The following is a 14,764-nucleotide window of genomic DNA, read 5'->3' on the forward strand; positions in this document are numbered from 1 at the left end:
ATATGATAAAAACCACCCCCTCACAGATAGAGGCGAGATTCCCTGTCCTCCAATAGAGTCTGTTTTAAATACCCTTGGCTCCACCCCCAGCTTGCCTTAATTGACAGGCTACCTCCATTTTAAGCCAAGGGAAGGGACAGCTCTGTATCCAGACTCAAAATGGAGGGACAACAACTCAGGACAGACTATGTATCTCGACAGGAAAGAAAACAGGACCACTGAACGACAAATACAACCTCAAGAGAGGTCGTGGGACGACGGCCTGTACTGCCATCGTCACGTTAATCTTTGTCGAGTTGCACGACCGTATTTGCTTTCGTTTGTTGTTTCAGATGCATTTCACATCTTCGGTGCGACCAGACTCTCTTCATTTTGCTGTCATATACAGTAGATTCCCAAAGAGCTCTTTTTTTTATCATTGGGGGAACGTTAAGAAAGAATCATTTTGTGTTTCAAACTCAAATGCTCCTTTAATTTGCTCATGCATTCAACCAAAACCCTGGGATAGCAGTCCAACAACAACTTGGTAGGATTCAAGTTCAATCTCTGTACATGTAGAAGAATCAACTGAATGCTGAAATGAAATTTAAAAATCACCGCAACTACCATTCCAGTTCATTGACATTGGAGGGGGAAGAACCACAATCCAACTTTTAAAGAGCTTTGAACGTATTTGAAGCCTACGTGAGACATGTTCATTGGAAATTGGGAAGTGTTATCCAGAACCAGCTATACTTTGCGATTTTACAGGCCTATGGACCATGTTAGAACATATCACCTGTTATACACGCGAGAACACATCTGGGTTGCAAATTGATCTCATAAAAGCAACGGTGGGGATCGGAAAGGGGGCACCCGGATTTGAACCGGAGACCTCTTGATCTGCAGTCAAATGCTCTACCACTGAGCTATACCCCCCATGCAAACACCTTGCTGTCTAAGTGCTCTGATTGGTTTCTTTCCAATCAGGCTCAAGGCAAGCAATACTAATAAGGATAACATTTGGGCGGAGTTGCTTTTCATGATGATATTAGAGCATGTCCCAGAAGGAGGGCTAAGTGTGAAACCAACCACCTTGCAAGTAAGTCAGGGATGGCCATAAGGCCATAGAAAAAATAAGGAAAAAACACATTTAAGAAAACAAATCCGAGAATATGATAAAAACCACCCCCTCACAGACAGAGGCGAGATTCCCTGTCCTCCAATAGAGTCTGGTTTAAATACCCTTGGCTCCACCCCCAGCTTGCCTTGATTGACAGGCTACCTCCATTTTAAGCCAAGGGAAGGCACAGCTCTGTATCCAGACTCAAAATGGAGGGACAACAACTCAGGACAGACTATGTATCTCGACAGGAAAGAAAACAGGACCACTGAACGACAAATACAACCTCAAGAGAGGTCGTGGGACGACGGCCTGTACTGCCATCGTCACGTTAATCTTTGTCGAGTTGCACGGCCGTATTTGCTTTCGTTTGTTGTTTCAGATGCATTTCACATCTTCGGTGCGACCAGACTCTCTTCATTTTGCTGTCATATACAGTAGATTCCCAAAGAGCTCTTTTTTTTATCATTGGGGGAACGTTAAGAAAGAATCATTTTGTGTTTCAAACTCAAATGCTCCTTTAATTTGCTCATGCATTCAACCAAAACCCAGGGATAGCAGTCCAACAACAACTTGGTAGGATTCAAGTTCAATCTCTGTACATGTAGAAGAATCAACTGAATGCTGAAATGAAATTTAAAAATCACCGCAACTACCATTCCAGTTCATTGACATTGGAGGGGGAAGAACCACAATCCAACTTTTAAAGAGCTTTGAACGTATTTGAAGCCTACGTGAGACATGTTCATTGGAAATTGGGAAGTGTTATCCAGAACCAGCTATACTTTGCGATTTTACAGGCCTATGGACCATGTTAGAACATATCACCTGTTATACACGCGAGAACACATCTGGGTTGCAAATTGATCTCATAAAAGCAACGGTGGGGATCGGAAAGGGGGCACCCGGATTTGAACCGGAGACCTCTTGATCTGCAGTCAAATGCTCTACCACTGAGCTATACCCCCCATGCAAACACCTTGCTGTCTAAGTGCTCTGATTGGTTTCTTTCCAATCAGGCTCAAGGCAAGCAATACTAATAAGGATAACATTTGGGCGGAGTTGCTTTTCATGATGATATTAGAGCATGTCCCAGAAGGAGGGCTAAGTGTGAAACCAACCACCTTGCAAGTAAGTCAGGGATGGCCATAAGGCCATAGAAAAAATAAGGAAAAAACACATTTAAGAAAACAAATCCGAGAATATGATAAAAACCACCCCCTCACAGACAGAGGCGAGATTCCCTGTCCTCCAATAGAGTCTGGTTTAAATACCCTTGGCTCCACCCCCAGCTTGCCTTGATTGACAGGCTACCTCCATTTTAAGCCAAGGGAAGGCACAGCTCTGTATCCAGACTCAAAATGGAGGGACAACAACTCAGGACAGACTATGTATCTCGACAGGAAAGAAAACAGGACCACTGAACGACAAATACAACCTCAAGAGAGGTCGTGGGACGACGGCCTGTACTGCCATCGTCACGTTAATCTTTGTCGAGTTGCACGACCGTATTTGCTTTCGTTTGTTGTTTCAGATGCATTTCACATCTTCGGTGCGACCAGACTCTCTTCATTTTGCTGTCATATACAGTAGATTCCCAAAGAGCTCTTTTTTTTATCATTGGGGGAACGTTAAGAAAGAATCATTTTGTGTTTCAAACTCAAATGCTCCTTTAATTTGCTCATGCATTCAACCAAAACCCTGGGATAGCAGTCCAACAACAACTTGGTAGGATTCAAGTTCAATCTCTGTACATGTAGAAGAATCAACTGAATGCTGAAATGAAATTTAAAAATCACCGCAACTACCATTCCAGTTCATTGACATTGGAGGGGGAAGAACCACAATCCAACTTTTAAACAGCTTTGAACGTATTTGAAGCCTACGTGAGACATGTTCATTGGAAATTGGGAAGTGTTATCCAGAACCAGCTATACTTTGCGATTTTACAGGCCTATGGACCATGTTAGAACATATCACCTGTTATACACGCGAGAACACATCTGGGTTGCAAATTGATCTCATAAAAGCAACGGTGGGGATCAGAAAGGGGGCACCCGGATTTGAACCGGAGACCTCTTGATCTGCAGTCAAATGCTCTACCACTGAGCTATACCCCCCATGCAAACACCTTGCTGTCTAAGTGCTCTGATTGGTTTCTTTCCAATCAGGCTCAAGGCAAGCAATACTAATAAGGATAACATTTCGGCGGAGTTGCTTTTCATGATGATATTAGAGCATGTCCCAGAAGGAGGGCTAAGTGTGAAACCAACCACCTTGCAAGTAAGTCAGGGATGGCCATAAGGCCATAGAAAAAATAAGGAAAAAACACATTTAAGAAAACAAATCCGAGAATATGATAAAAACCACCCCCTCACAGACAGAGGCGAGATTCCCTGTCCTCCAATAGAGTCTGGTTTAAATACCCTTGGCTCCACCCCCAGCTTGCCTTGATTGACAGGCTACCTCAATTTTAAGCCAAGGGAAGGCACAGCTCTGTATCCAGACTCAAAATGGAGGGACAACAACTCAGGACAGACTATGTATCTCGACAGGAAAGAAAACAGGACCACTGAACGACAAATACAACCTCAAGAGAGGTCGTGGGACGACGGCCTGTACTGCCATCGTCACGTTAATCTTTGTCGAGTTGCACGGCCGTATTTGCTTTCGTTTGTTGTTTCAGATGCATTTCACATCTTCGGTGCGACCAGACTCTCTTCATTTTGCTGTCATATACAGTAGATTCCCAAAGAGCTCTTTTTTTTATCATTGGGGGAACAATAAGAAAGAATCATTTTGTGTTTCAAACTCAAATGCTCCTTTAATTTGCTCATGCATTCAACCAAAACCCTGGGATAGCAGTCCAACAACAACTTGGTAGGATTCAAGTTCAATCTCTGTACATGTAGAAGAATCAACTGAATGCTGAAATGAAATTTAAAAATCACCGCAACTACCATTCCAGTTCATTGACATTGGAGGGGGAAGAACCACAATCCAACTTTTAAACAGCTTTGAACGTATTTGAAGCCTACGTGAGACATGTTCATTGGAAATTGGGAAGTGTTATCCAGAACCAGCTATACTTTGCGATTTTACAGGCCTATGGACCATGTTAGAACATATCACCTGTTATACACGCGAGAACACATCTGGGTTGCAAATTGATCTCATAAAAGCAACAGTGGGGATCAGAAAGGGGGCATTTGGATTTGAACCAGAGACCTCTTGATCTGTAGTCAAATGCTCTACCACTGAGCTATACCCCCCATGCAAACACCTTGCTGTCTAAGTGCTCTGATTGGTTTCTTTCCAATCAGGCTCAAGGCAAGCAATACTAATAAGGATAACATTTGGGCGGAGTTGCTTTTCATGATGATATTAGAGCATGTCCCAGAAGGAGGGCTAAGTGTGAAACCAACCACCTTGCAAGTAAGTCAGGGATGGCCATAAGGCCATAGAAAAAATAAGGAAAAAACACATTTAAGACAACAAATCAGAGAATATGATAAAAACCACCCCCTCACAGATAGAGGCGAGATTCCCTGTCCTCCAATAGAGTCTGTTTTAAATACCCTTGGCTCCACCCCCAGCTTGCCTTAATTGACAGGCTACCTCCATTTTAAGCCAAGGGAAGGGACAGCTCTGTATCCAGACTCAAAATGGAGGGACAACAACTCAGGACAGACTATGTATCTCGACAGGAAAGAAAACAGGACCACTGAACGACAAATACAACCTCAAGAGAGGTCGTGGGACGACGGCCTGTACTGCCATCGTCACGTTAATCTTTGTCGAGTTGCACGACCGTATTTGCTTTCGTTTGTTGTTTCAGATGCATTTCACATCTTCGGTGCGACCAGACTCTCTTCATTTTACTGTCATATACAGTAGATTCCCAAAGAGCTCTTTTTTTTATCTTTGGGGGAACGTTAAGAAAGAATCATTTTGTGTTTCAAACTCAAATGCTCCTTTAATTTGCTCATGCATTCAACCAAAACCCTGGGATAGCAGTCCAACAACAACTTGGTAGGATTCAAGTTCAATCTCTGTACATGTAGAAGAATCAACTGAATGCTGAAATGAAATTTAAAAATCACCGTAACTACCATTCCAGTTCATTGACATTGGAGGGGGAAGAACCACAATCCAACTTTTAAACAGCTTTGAACGTATTTGAAGCCTACGTGAGACATGTTCATTGGAAATTGGGAAGTGTTATCCAGAACCAGCTATACTTTGCGATTTTACAGGCCTATGGACCATGTTAGAACATATCACCTGTTATACACGCGAGAACACATCTGGGTTGCAAATTGATCTCATAAAAGCAACGGTGGGGATCGGAAAGGGGGCACCCGGATTTGAACCGGAGACCTCTTGATCTGCAGTCAAATGCTCTACTACTGAGCTATACCCCCCATGCAAACACCTTGCTGTCTAAGTGCTCTGATTGGTTTCTTTCCAATCAGGCTCAAGGCAAGCAATACTAATAAGGATAACATTTGGGCGGAGTTGCTTTTCATGATGATATTAGAGCATGTCCCAGAAGGAGGGCTAAGTGTGAAACCAACCACCTTGCAAGTAAGTCAGGGATGGCCATAAGGCCATAGAAAAAATAAGGAAAAAACACATTTAAGAAAACAAATCCGAGAATATGATAAAAACCACCCCCTCACAGACAGAGGCGAGATTCCCTGTCCTCCAATAGAGTCTGGTTTAAATACCCTTGGCTCCACCCCCAGCTTGCCTTGATTGACAGGCTACCTCCATTTTAAGCCAAGGGAAGGCACAGCTCTGTATCCAGACTCAAAATGGAGGGACAACAACTCAGGACAGACTATGTATCTCGACAGGAAAGAAAACAGGACCACTGAACGACAAATACAACCTCAAGAGAGGTCGTGGGACGACGGCCTGTACTGCCATCGTCACGTTAATCTTTGTCGAGTTGCACGGCCGTATTTGCTTTCGTTTGTTGTTTCAGATGCATTTCACATCTTCGGTGCGACCAGACTCTCTTCATTTTGCTGTCATATACAGTAGATTCCCAAAGAGCTCTTTTTTTTTATCATTGGGGGAACGTTAAGAAAGAATCATTTTGTGTTTCAAACTCAAATGCTCCTTTAATTTGCTCATGCATTCAACCAAAACCCTGGGATAGCAGTCCAACAACAACTTGGTAGGATTCAAGTTCAATCTCTGTACATGTAGAAGAATCAACTGAATGCTGAAATGAAATTTAAAAATCACCGCAACTACCATTCCAGTTCATTGACATTGGAGGGGGAAGAACCACAATCCAACTTTTAAAGAGCTTTGAACGTATTTGAAGCCTACGTGAGACATGTTCATTGGAAATTGGGAAGTGTTATCCAGAACCAGCTATACTTTGCGATTTTACAGGCCTATGGACCATGTTAGAACATATCACCTGTTATACACGCGAGAACACATCTGGGTTGCAAATTGATCTCATAAAAGCAACGGTGGGGATCAGAAAGGGGGCATTTGGATTTGAACCAGAGACCTCTTGATCTGCAGTCAAATGCTCTACCACTGAGCTATACCCCCCATGCAAACACCTTGCTGTCTAAGTGCTCTGATTGGTTTCTTTCCAATCAGGCTCAAGGCAAGCAATACTAATAAGGATAACATTTGGGCGGAGTTGCTTTTCATGATGATATTAGAGCATGTCCCAGAAGGAGGGCTAAGTGTGAAACCAACCACCTTGCAAGTAAGTCAGGGATGGCCATAAGGCCATAGAAAAAATAAGGAAAAAACACATTTAAGACAACAAATCAGAGAATATGATAAAAACCACCCCCTCACAGATAGAGGCGAGATTCCCTGTCCTCCAATAGAGTCTGTTTTAAATACCCTTGGCTCCACCCCCAGCTTGCCTTAATTGACAGGCTACCTCCATTTTAAGCCAAGGGAAGGGACAGCTCTGTATCCAGACTCAAAATGGAGGGACAACAACTCAGGACAGACTAGGTATCTCGACAGGAAAGAAAACAGGACCACTGAACGACAAATACAACCTCAAGAGAGGTCGTGGGACGACGGCCTGTACTGCCATCGTCACGTTAATCTTTGTCGAGTTGCACGACCGTATTTGCTTTCGTTTGTTGTTTCAGATGCATTTCACATCTTCGGTGCGACCAGACTCTCTTCATTTTGCTGTCATATACAGTAGATTCCCAAAGAGCTCTTTTTTTTATCATTGGGGGAACGTTAAGAAAGAATCATTTTGTGTTTCAAACTCAAATGCTCCTTTAATTTGCTCATGCATTCAACCAAAACCCTGGGATAGCAGTCCAACAACAACTTGGTAGGATTCAAGTTCAATCTCTGTACATGTAGAAGAATCAACTGAATGCTGAAATGAAATTTAAAAATCACCGCAACTACCATTCCAGTTCATTGACATTGGAGGGGGAAGAACCACAATCCAACTTTTAAAGAGCTTTGAACGTATTTGAAGCCTACGTGAGACATGTTCATTGGAAATTGGGAAGTGTTATCCAGAACCAGCTATACTTTGCGATTTTACAGGCCTATGGACCATGTTAGAACATATCACCTGTTATACACGCGAGAACACATCTGGGTTGCAAATTGATCTCATAAAAGCAACGGTGGGGATCGGAAAGGGGGCACCCGGATTTGAACCGGAGACCTCTTGATCTGCAGTCAAATGCTCTACCACTGAGCTATACCCCCCATGCAAACACCTTGCTGTCTAAGTGCTCTGATTGGTTTCTTTCCAATCAGGCTCAAGGCAAGCAATACTAATAAGGATAACATTTGGGCGGAGTTGCTTTTCATGATGATATTAGAGCATGTCCCAGAAGGAGGGCTAAGTGTGAAACCAACCACCTTGCAAGTAAGTCAGGGATGGCCATAAGGCCATAGAAAAAATAAGGAAAAAACACATTTAAGAAAACAAATCCGAGAATATGATAAAAACCACCCCCTCACAGACAGAGGCGAGATTCCCTGTCCTCCAATAGAGTCTGGTTTAAATACCCTTGGCTCCACCCCCAGCTTGCCTTGATTGACAGGCTACCTCAATTTTAAGCCAAGGGAAGGCACAGCTCTGTATCCAGACTCAAAATGGAGGGACAACAACTCAGGACAGACTATGTATCTCGACAGGAAAGAAAACAGGACCACTGAACGACAAATACAACCTCAAGAGAGGTCGTGGGACGACGGCCTGTACTGCCATCGTCACGTTAATCTTTGTCGAGTTGCACGGCCGTATTTGCTTTCGTTTGTTGTTTCAGATGCATTTCACATCTTCGGTGCGACCAGACTCTCTTCATTTTGCTGTCATATACAGTAGATTCCCAAAGAGCTCTTTTTTTTATCATTGGGGGAACGTTAAGAAAGAATCATTTTGTGTTTCAAACTCAAATGCTCCTTTAATTTGCTCATGCATTCAACCAAAACCCAGGGATAGCAGTCCAACAACAACTTGGTAGGATTCAAGTTCAATCTCTGTACATGTAGAAGAATCAACTGAATGCTGAAATGAAATTTAAAAATCACCGCAACTACCATTCCAGTTCATTGACATTGGAGGGGGAAGAACCACAATCCAACTTTTAAAGAGCTTTGAACGTATTTGAAGCCTACGTGAGACATGTTCATTGGAAATTGGGAAGTGTTATCCAGAACCAGCTATACTTTGCGATTTTACAGGCCTATGGACCATGTTAGAACATATCACCTGTTATACACGCGAGAACACATCTGGGTTGCAAATTGATCTCATAAAAGCAACGGTGGGGATCGGAAAGGGGGCACCCGGATTTGAACCGGAGACCTCTTGATCTGCAGTCAAATGCTCTACCACTGAGCTATACCCCCCATGCAAACACCTTGCTGTCTAAGTGCTCTGATTGGTTTCTTTCCAATCAGGCTCAAGGCAAGCAATACTAATAAGGATAACATTTGGGCGGAGTTGCTTTTCATGATGATATTAGAGCATGTCCCAGAAGGAGGGCTAAGTGTGAAACCAACCACCTTGCAAGTAAGTCAGGGATGGCCATAAGGCCATAGAAAAAATAAGGAAAAAACACATTTAAGAAAACAAATCCGAGAATATGATAAAAACCACCCCCTCACAGACAGAGGCGAGATTCCCTGTCCTCCAATAGAGTCTGGTTTAAATACCCTTGGCTCCACCCCCAGCTTGCCTTGATTGACAGGCTACCTCCATTTTAAGCCAAGGGAAGGCACAGCTCTGTATCCAGACTCAAAATGGAGGGACAACAACTCAGGACAGACTATGTATCTCGACAGGAAAGAAAACAGGACCACTGAACGACAAATACAACCTCAAGAGAGGTCGTGGGACGACGGCCTGTACTGCCATCGTCACGTTAATCTTTGTCGAGTTGCACGGCCGTATTTGCTTTCGTTTGTTGTTTCAGATGCATTTCACATCTTCGGTGCGACCAGACTCTCTTCATTTTGCTGTCATATACAGTAGATTCCCAAAGAGCTCTTTTTTTTTATCATTGGGGGAACGTTAAGAAAGAATCATTTTGTGTTTCAAACTCAAATGCTCCTTTAATTTGCTCATGCATTCAACCAAAACCCTGGGATAGCAGTCCAACAACAACTTGGTAGGATTCAAGTTCAATCTCTGTACATGTAGAAGAATCAACTGAATGCTGAAATGAAATTTAAAAATCACCGCAACTACCATTCCAGTTCATTGACATTGGAGGGGGAAGAACCACAATCCAACTTTTAAAGAGCTTTGAACGTATTTGAAGCCTACGTGAGACATGTTCATTGGAAATTGGGAAGTGTTATCCAGAACCAGCTATACTTTGCGATTTTACAGGCCTATGGACCATGTTAGAACATATCACCTGTTATACACGCGAGAACACATCTGGGTTGCAAATTGATCTCATAAAAGCAACGGTGGGGATCGGAAAGGGGGCATTTGGATTTGAACCAGAGACCTCTTGATCTGCAGTCAAATGCTCTACCACTGAGCTATACCCCCCATGCAAACACCTTGCTGTCTAAGTGCTCTGATTGGTTTCTTTCCAATCAGGCTCAAGGCAAGCAATACTAATAAGGATAACATTTGGGCGGAGTTGCTTTTCATGATGATATTAGAGCATGTCCCAGAAGGAGGGCTAAGTGTGAAACCAACCACCTTGCAAGTAAGTCAGGGATGGCCATAAGGCCATAGAAAAAATAAGGAAAAAACACATTTAAGACAACAAATCAGAGAATATGATAAAAACCACCCCCTCACAGATAGAGGCGAGATTCCCTGTCCTCCAATAGAGTCTGTTTTAAATACCCTTGGCTCCACCCCCAGCTTGCCTTAATTGACAGGCTACCTCCATTTTAAGCCAAGGGAAGGGACAGCTCTGTATCCAGACTCAAAATGGAGGGACAACAACTCAGGACAGACTATGTATCTCGACAGGAAAGAAAACAGGACCACTGAACGACAAATACAACCTCAAGAGAGGTCGTGGGACGACGGCCTGTACTGCCATCGTCACGTTAATCTTTGTCGAGTTGCACGACCGTATTTGCTTTCGTTTGTTGTTTCAGATGCATTTCACATCTTCGGTGCGACCAGACTCTCTTCATTTTGCTGTCATATACAGTAGATTCCCAAAGAGCTCTTTTTTTTATCATTGGGGGAACGTTAAGAAAGAATCATTTTGTGTTTCAAACTCAAATGCTCCTTTAATTTGCTCATGCATTCAACCAAAACCCTGGGATAGCAGTCCGACAACAACTTGGTAGGATTCAAGTTCAATCTCTGTACATGTAGAAGAATCAACTGAATGCTGAAATGAAATTTAAAAATCACCGCAACTACCATTCCAGTTCATTGACATTGGAGGGGGAAGAACCACAATCCAACTTTTAAAGAGCTTTGAACGTATTTGAAGCCTACGTGAGACATGTTCATTGGAAATTGGGAAGTGTTATCCAGAACCAGCTATACTTTGCGATTTTACAGGCCTATGGACCATGTTAGAACATATCACCTGTTATACACGCGAGAACACATCTGGGTTGCAAATTGATCTCATAAAAGCAACGGTGGGGATCGGAAAGGGGGCACCCGGATTTGAACCGGAGACCTCTTGATCTGCAGTCAAATGCTCTACCACTGAGCTATACCCCCCATGCAAACACCTTGCTGTCTAAGTGCTCTGATTGGTTTCTTTCCAATCAGGCTCAAGGCAAGCAATACTAATAAGGATAACATTTGGGCGGAGTTGCTTTTCATGATGATATTAGAGCATGTCCCAGAAGGAGGGCTAAGTGTGAAACCAACCACCTTGCAAGTAAGTCAGGGATGGCCATAAGGCCATAGAAAAAATAAGGAAAAAACACATTTAAGAAAACAAATCCGAGAATATGATAAAAACCACCCCCTCACAGACAGAGGCGAGATTCCCTGTCCTCCAATAGAGTCTGGTTTAAATACCCTTGGCTCCACCCCCAGCTTGCCTTGATTGACAGGCTACCTCCATTTTAAGCCAAGGGAAGGCACAGCTCTGTATCCAGACTCAAAATGGAGAGACAACAACTCAGGACAGACTATGTATCTCGACAGGAAAAAAAACAGGACCACTGAACGACAAATACAACCTCAAGAGAGGTCGTGGGACGACGGCCTGTACTGCCATCGTCACGTTAATCTTTGTCGAGTTGCACGGCCGTATTTGCTTTCGTTTGTTGTTTCAGATGCATTTCACATCTTCGGTGCGACCAGACTCTCTTCATTTTGCTGTCAGATACAGTAGATTCCCAAAGAGCTCTTTTTTTTATCATTGGGGGAACGTTAAGAAAGAATCATTTTGTGTTTCAAACTCAAATGCTCCTTTAATTTGCTCATGCATTCAACCAAAACCCTGGGATAGCAGTCCAACAACAACTTGGTAGGATTCAAGTTCAATCTCTGTACATGTAGAAGAATCAACTGAATGCTGAAATGAAATTTAAAAATCACCGCAACTACCATTCCAGTTCATTGACATTGGAGGGGGAAGAACCACAATCCAACTTTTAAAGAGCTTTGAACGTATTTGAAGCCTACGTGAGACATGTTCATTGGAAATTGGGAAGTGTTATCCAGAACCAGCTATACTTTGCGATTTTACAGGCCTATGGACCATGTTAGAACATATCACCTGTTATACACGCGAGAACACATCTGGGTTGCAAATTGATCTCATAAAAGCAACAGTGGGGATCGGAAAGGGGGCACCCGGATTTGAACCGGAGACCTCTTGAGCTGCAGTCAAATGCTCTACCACTGATCTATACCCCCCATGCAAACACCTTGCTGTCTAAGTGCTCTGATTGGTTTCTTTCCAATCAGGCTCAAGGCAAGCAATACTAATAAGGATAACATTTGGGCGGAGTTGCTTTTCATGATGATATTAGAGCATGTCCCAGAAGGAGGGCTAAGTGTGAAACCAACCACCTTGCAAGTAAGTCAGGGATGGCCATAAGGCCATAGAAAAAATAAGGAAAAAACACATTTAAGAAAACAAATCCGAGAATATGATAAAAACCACCCCCTCACAGACAGAGGCGAGATTCCCTGTCCTCCAATAGAGTCTGGTTTAAATACCCTTGGCTCCACCCCCAGCTTGCCTTGATTGACAGGCTACCTCCATTTTAAGCCAAGGGAAGGCACAGCTCTGTATCCAGACTCAAAATGGAGGGACAACAACTCAGGACAGACTATGTATCTCGACAGGAAAGAAAACAGGACCACTGAACGACAAATACAACCTCAAGAGAGGTCGTGGGACGACGGCCTGTATTTCCATTGTCACGTTAATCTTTGTCGAGTTGCACGGCCGTATTTGCTTTCGTTTGTTGTTTCAGATGCATTTCACATCTTCGGTGCGACCAGACTCTCTTCATTTTGCTGTCATATACAGTAGATTCCCAAAGAGCTCTTTTTTTTATCATTGGGGGAACGTTAAGAAAGAATCATTTTGTGTTTCAAACTCAAATGCTCCTTTAATTTGCTCATGCATTCAACCAAAACCCTGGGATAGCAGTCCAACAACAACTTGGTAGGATTCAAGTTCAATCTCTGTACATGTAGAAGAATCAACTGAATGCTGAAATGAAATTTAAAAATCACCGCAACTACCATTCCAGTTCATTGACATTGGAGGGGGAAGAACCACAATCCAACTTTTAAAGAGCTTTGAACGTATTTGAAGCCTACGTGAGACATGTTCATTGGAAATTGGGAAGTGTTATCCAGAACCAGCTATACTTTGCGATTTTACAGGCCTATGGACCATGTTAGAACATATCACCTGTTATACACGCGAGAACACATCTGGGTTGCAAATTGATCTCATAAAAGCAACGGTGGGGATCGGAAAGGGGGCACCCGGATTTGAACCGGAGACCTCTTGATCTGCAGTCAAACGCTCTACCACTGAGCTATACCCCCCATGCAAACACCTTGCTGTCTAAGTGCTCTGATTGGTTTCTTTCCAATCAGGCTCAAGGCAAGCAATACTAATAAGGATAACATTTGGGCGGAGTTGCTTTTCATGATGATATTAGAGCATGTCCCAGAAGGAGGGCTAAGTGTGAAACCAACCACCTTGCAAGTAAGTCAGGGATGGCCATAAGGCCATAGAAAAAATAAGGAAAAAACACATTTAAGAAAACAAATCCGAGAATATGATAAAAACCACCCCCTCACAGACAGAGGCGAGATTCCCTGTCCTCCAATAGAGTCTGGTTTAAATACCCTTGGCTCCACCCCCAGCTTGCCTTGATTGACAGGCTACCTCCATTTTAAGCCAAGGGAAGGCACAGCTCTGTATCCAGACTCAAAATGGAGGGACAACAACTCAGGACAGACTATGTATCTCGACAGGAAAGAGAACAGGACCACTGAACGACAAATACAACCTCAAGAGAGGTCGTGGGACGACGGCCTGTATTTCCATCGTCACGTTAATCTTTGTCGAGTTGCACGGCCGTATTTGCTTTCGTTTGTTGTTTCAGATGCATTTCACATCTTCGGTGCGACCAGACTCTCTTCATTTTGCTGTCATATACAGTAGAGTCCCAAAGAGCTCTTTTTTTTATCATTGGGGGAACGTTAAAAAAGAATCATTTTGTGTTTCAAACTCAAATGCTCCTTTAATTTGCTCATGCATTCAACCAAAACCCTGGGATAGCAGTCCAACAACAACTTGGTAGGATTCAAGTTCAATCTCTGTACATGTAGAAGAATCAACTGAATGCTGAAATGAAATTTAAAAATCACCGCAACTACCATTCCAGTTCATTGACATTGGAGGGGGAAGAACCACAATCCAACTTTTAAATAGCTTTGAACGTATTTGAAGCCTACGTGAGACATGTTCATTGGAAATTGGGAAGTGTTATCCAGAACCAGCTATACTTTGCGATTTTACAGGCCTATGGACCATGTTAGAACATATCACCTGTTATACACGCGAGAACACATCTGGGTTGCAAATTGATCTCATAAAAGCAACGGTGGGGATCGGAAAGGGGGCACCCGGATTTGAACCGGAGACCTCTTGATTTGCAGTCAAATGCTCTACCACTGAGCTATACCCCCCATGCAAACACCTTGCTGTC

The 14,764-nt window shown here is 43.1% G+C and overlaps 13 non-coding genes across 13 annotated transcripts; all 13 read right to left on the minus strand.

The window, feature by feature from the left end:
* Nucleotides 1-846: 846 nt before the first annotated feature.
* On the minus strand, nt 847-918 carry trnac-gca (transfer RNA cysteine (anticodon GCA)). The gene has a single exon. It is a non-coding gene; the product is annotated as a tRNA-Cys (tRNA).
* Nucleotides 919-1,998: 1,080 nt separating this feature from the next.
* On the minus strand, nt 1,999-2,070 carry trnac-gca (transfer RNA cysteine (anticodon GCA)). The gene has a single exon. It is a non-coding gene; the product is annotated as a tRNA-Cys (tRNA).
* A 1,080-nt stretch (nt 2,071-3,150) lies between these two features.
* trnac-gca (transfer RNA cysteine (anticodon GCA)) lies at nt 3,151-3,222 on the minus strand. Its single transcript has one exon. It is a non-coding gene; the product is annotated as a tRNA-Cys (tRNA).
* A 1,080-nt stretch (nt 3,223-4,302) lies between these two features.
* trnac-aca (transfer RNA cysteine (anticodon ACA)) lies at nt 4,303-4,374 on the minus strand. Its single transcript has one exon. It is a non-coding gene; the product is annotated as a tRNA-Cys (tRNA).
* Nucleotides 4,375-5,454: 1,080 nt separating this feature from the next.
* On the minus strand, nt 5,455-5,526 carry trnac-gca (transfer RNA cysteine (anticodon GCA)). Its single transcript has one exon. It is a non-coding gene; the product is annotated as a tRNA-Cys (tRNA).
* A 1,081-nt stretch (nt 5,527-6,607) lies between these two features.
* On the minus strand, nt 6,608-6,679 carry trnac-gca (transfer RNA cysteine (anticodon GCA)). Its single transcript has one exon. It is a non-coding gene; the product is annotated as a tRNA-Cys (tRNA).
* A 1,080-nt stretch (nt 6,680-7,759) lies between these two features.
* trnac-gca (transfer RNA cysteine (anticodon GCA)) lies at nt 7,760-7,831 on the minus strand. The gene has a single exon. It is a non-coding gene; the product is annotated as a tRNA-Cys (tRNA).
* A 1,080-nt stretch (nt 7,832-8,911) lies between these two features.
* trnac-gca (transfer RNA cysteine (anticodon GCA)) lies at nt 8,912-8,983 on the minus strand. Its single transcript has one exon. It is a non-coding gene; the product is annotated as a tRNA-Cys (tRNA).
* Nucleotides 8,984-10,064: 1,081 nt separating this feature from the next.
* trnac-gca (transfer RNA cysteine (anticodon GCA)) lies at nt 10,065-10,136 on the minus strand. The gene has a single exon. It is a non-coding gene; the product is annotated as a tRNA-Cys (tRNA).
* A 1,080-nt stretch (nt 10,137-11,216) lies between these two features.
* trnac-gca (transfer RNA cysteine (anticodon GCA)) lies at nt 11,217-11,288 on the minus strand. The gene has a single exon. It is a non-coding gene; the product is annotated as a tRNA-Cys (tRNA).
* A 1,080-nt stretch (nt 11,289-12,368) lies between these two features.
* Nucleotides 12,369-12,440, minus strand: trnac-gca (transfer RNA cysteine (anticodon GCA)). Its single transcript has one exon. It is a non-coding gene; the product is annotated as a tRNA-Cys (tRNA).
* A 1,080-nt stretch (nt 12,441-13,520) lies between these two features.
* On the minus strand, nt 13,521-13,592 carry trnac-gca (transfer RNA cysteine (anticodon GCA)). The gene has a single exon. It is a non-coding gene; the product is annotated as a tRNA-Cys (tRNA).
* Nucleotides 13,593-14,672: 1,080 nt separating this feature from the next.
* On the minus strand, nt 14,673-14,744 carry trnac-gca (transfer RNA cysteine (anticodon GCA)). Its single transcript has one exon. It is a non-coding gene; the product is annotated as a tRNA-Cys (tRNA).
* Between the last annotated feature and the right edge of the window lie 20 nt (nt 14,745-14,764).

This window comes from Atractosteus spatula, chromosome 8, assembly GCF_055471065.1.
Source record: "Atractosteus spatula isolate fAtrSpa1 chromosome 8, fAtrSpa1.hap1, whole genome shotgun sequence".
NCBI lineage: Eukaryota > Metazoa > Chordata > Actinopteri > Semionotiformes > Lepisosteidae > Atractosteus > Atractosteus spatula.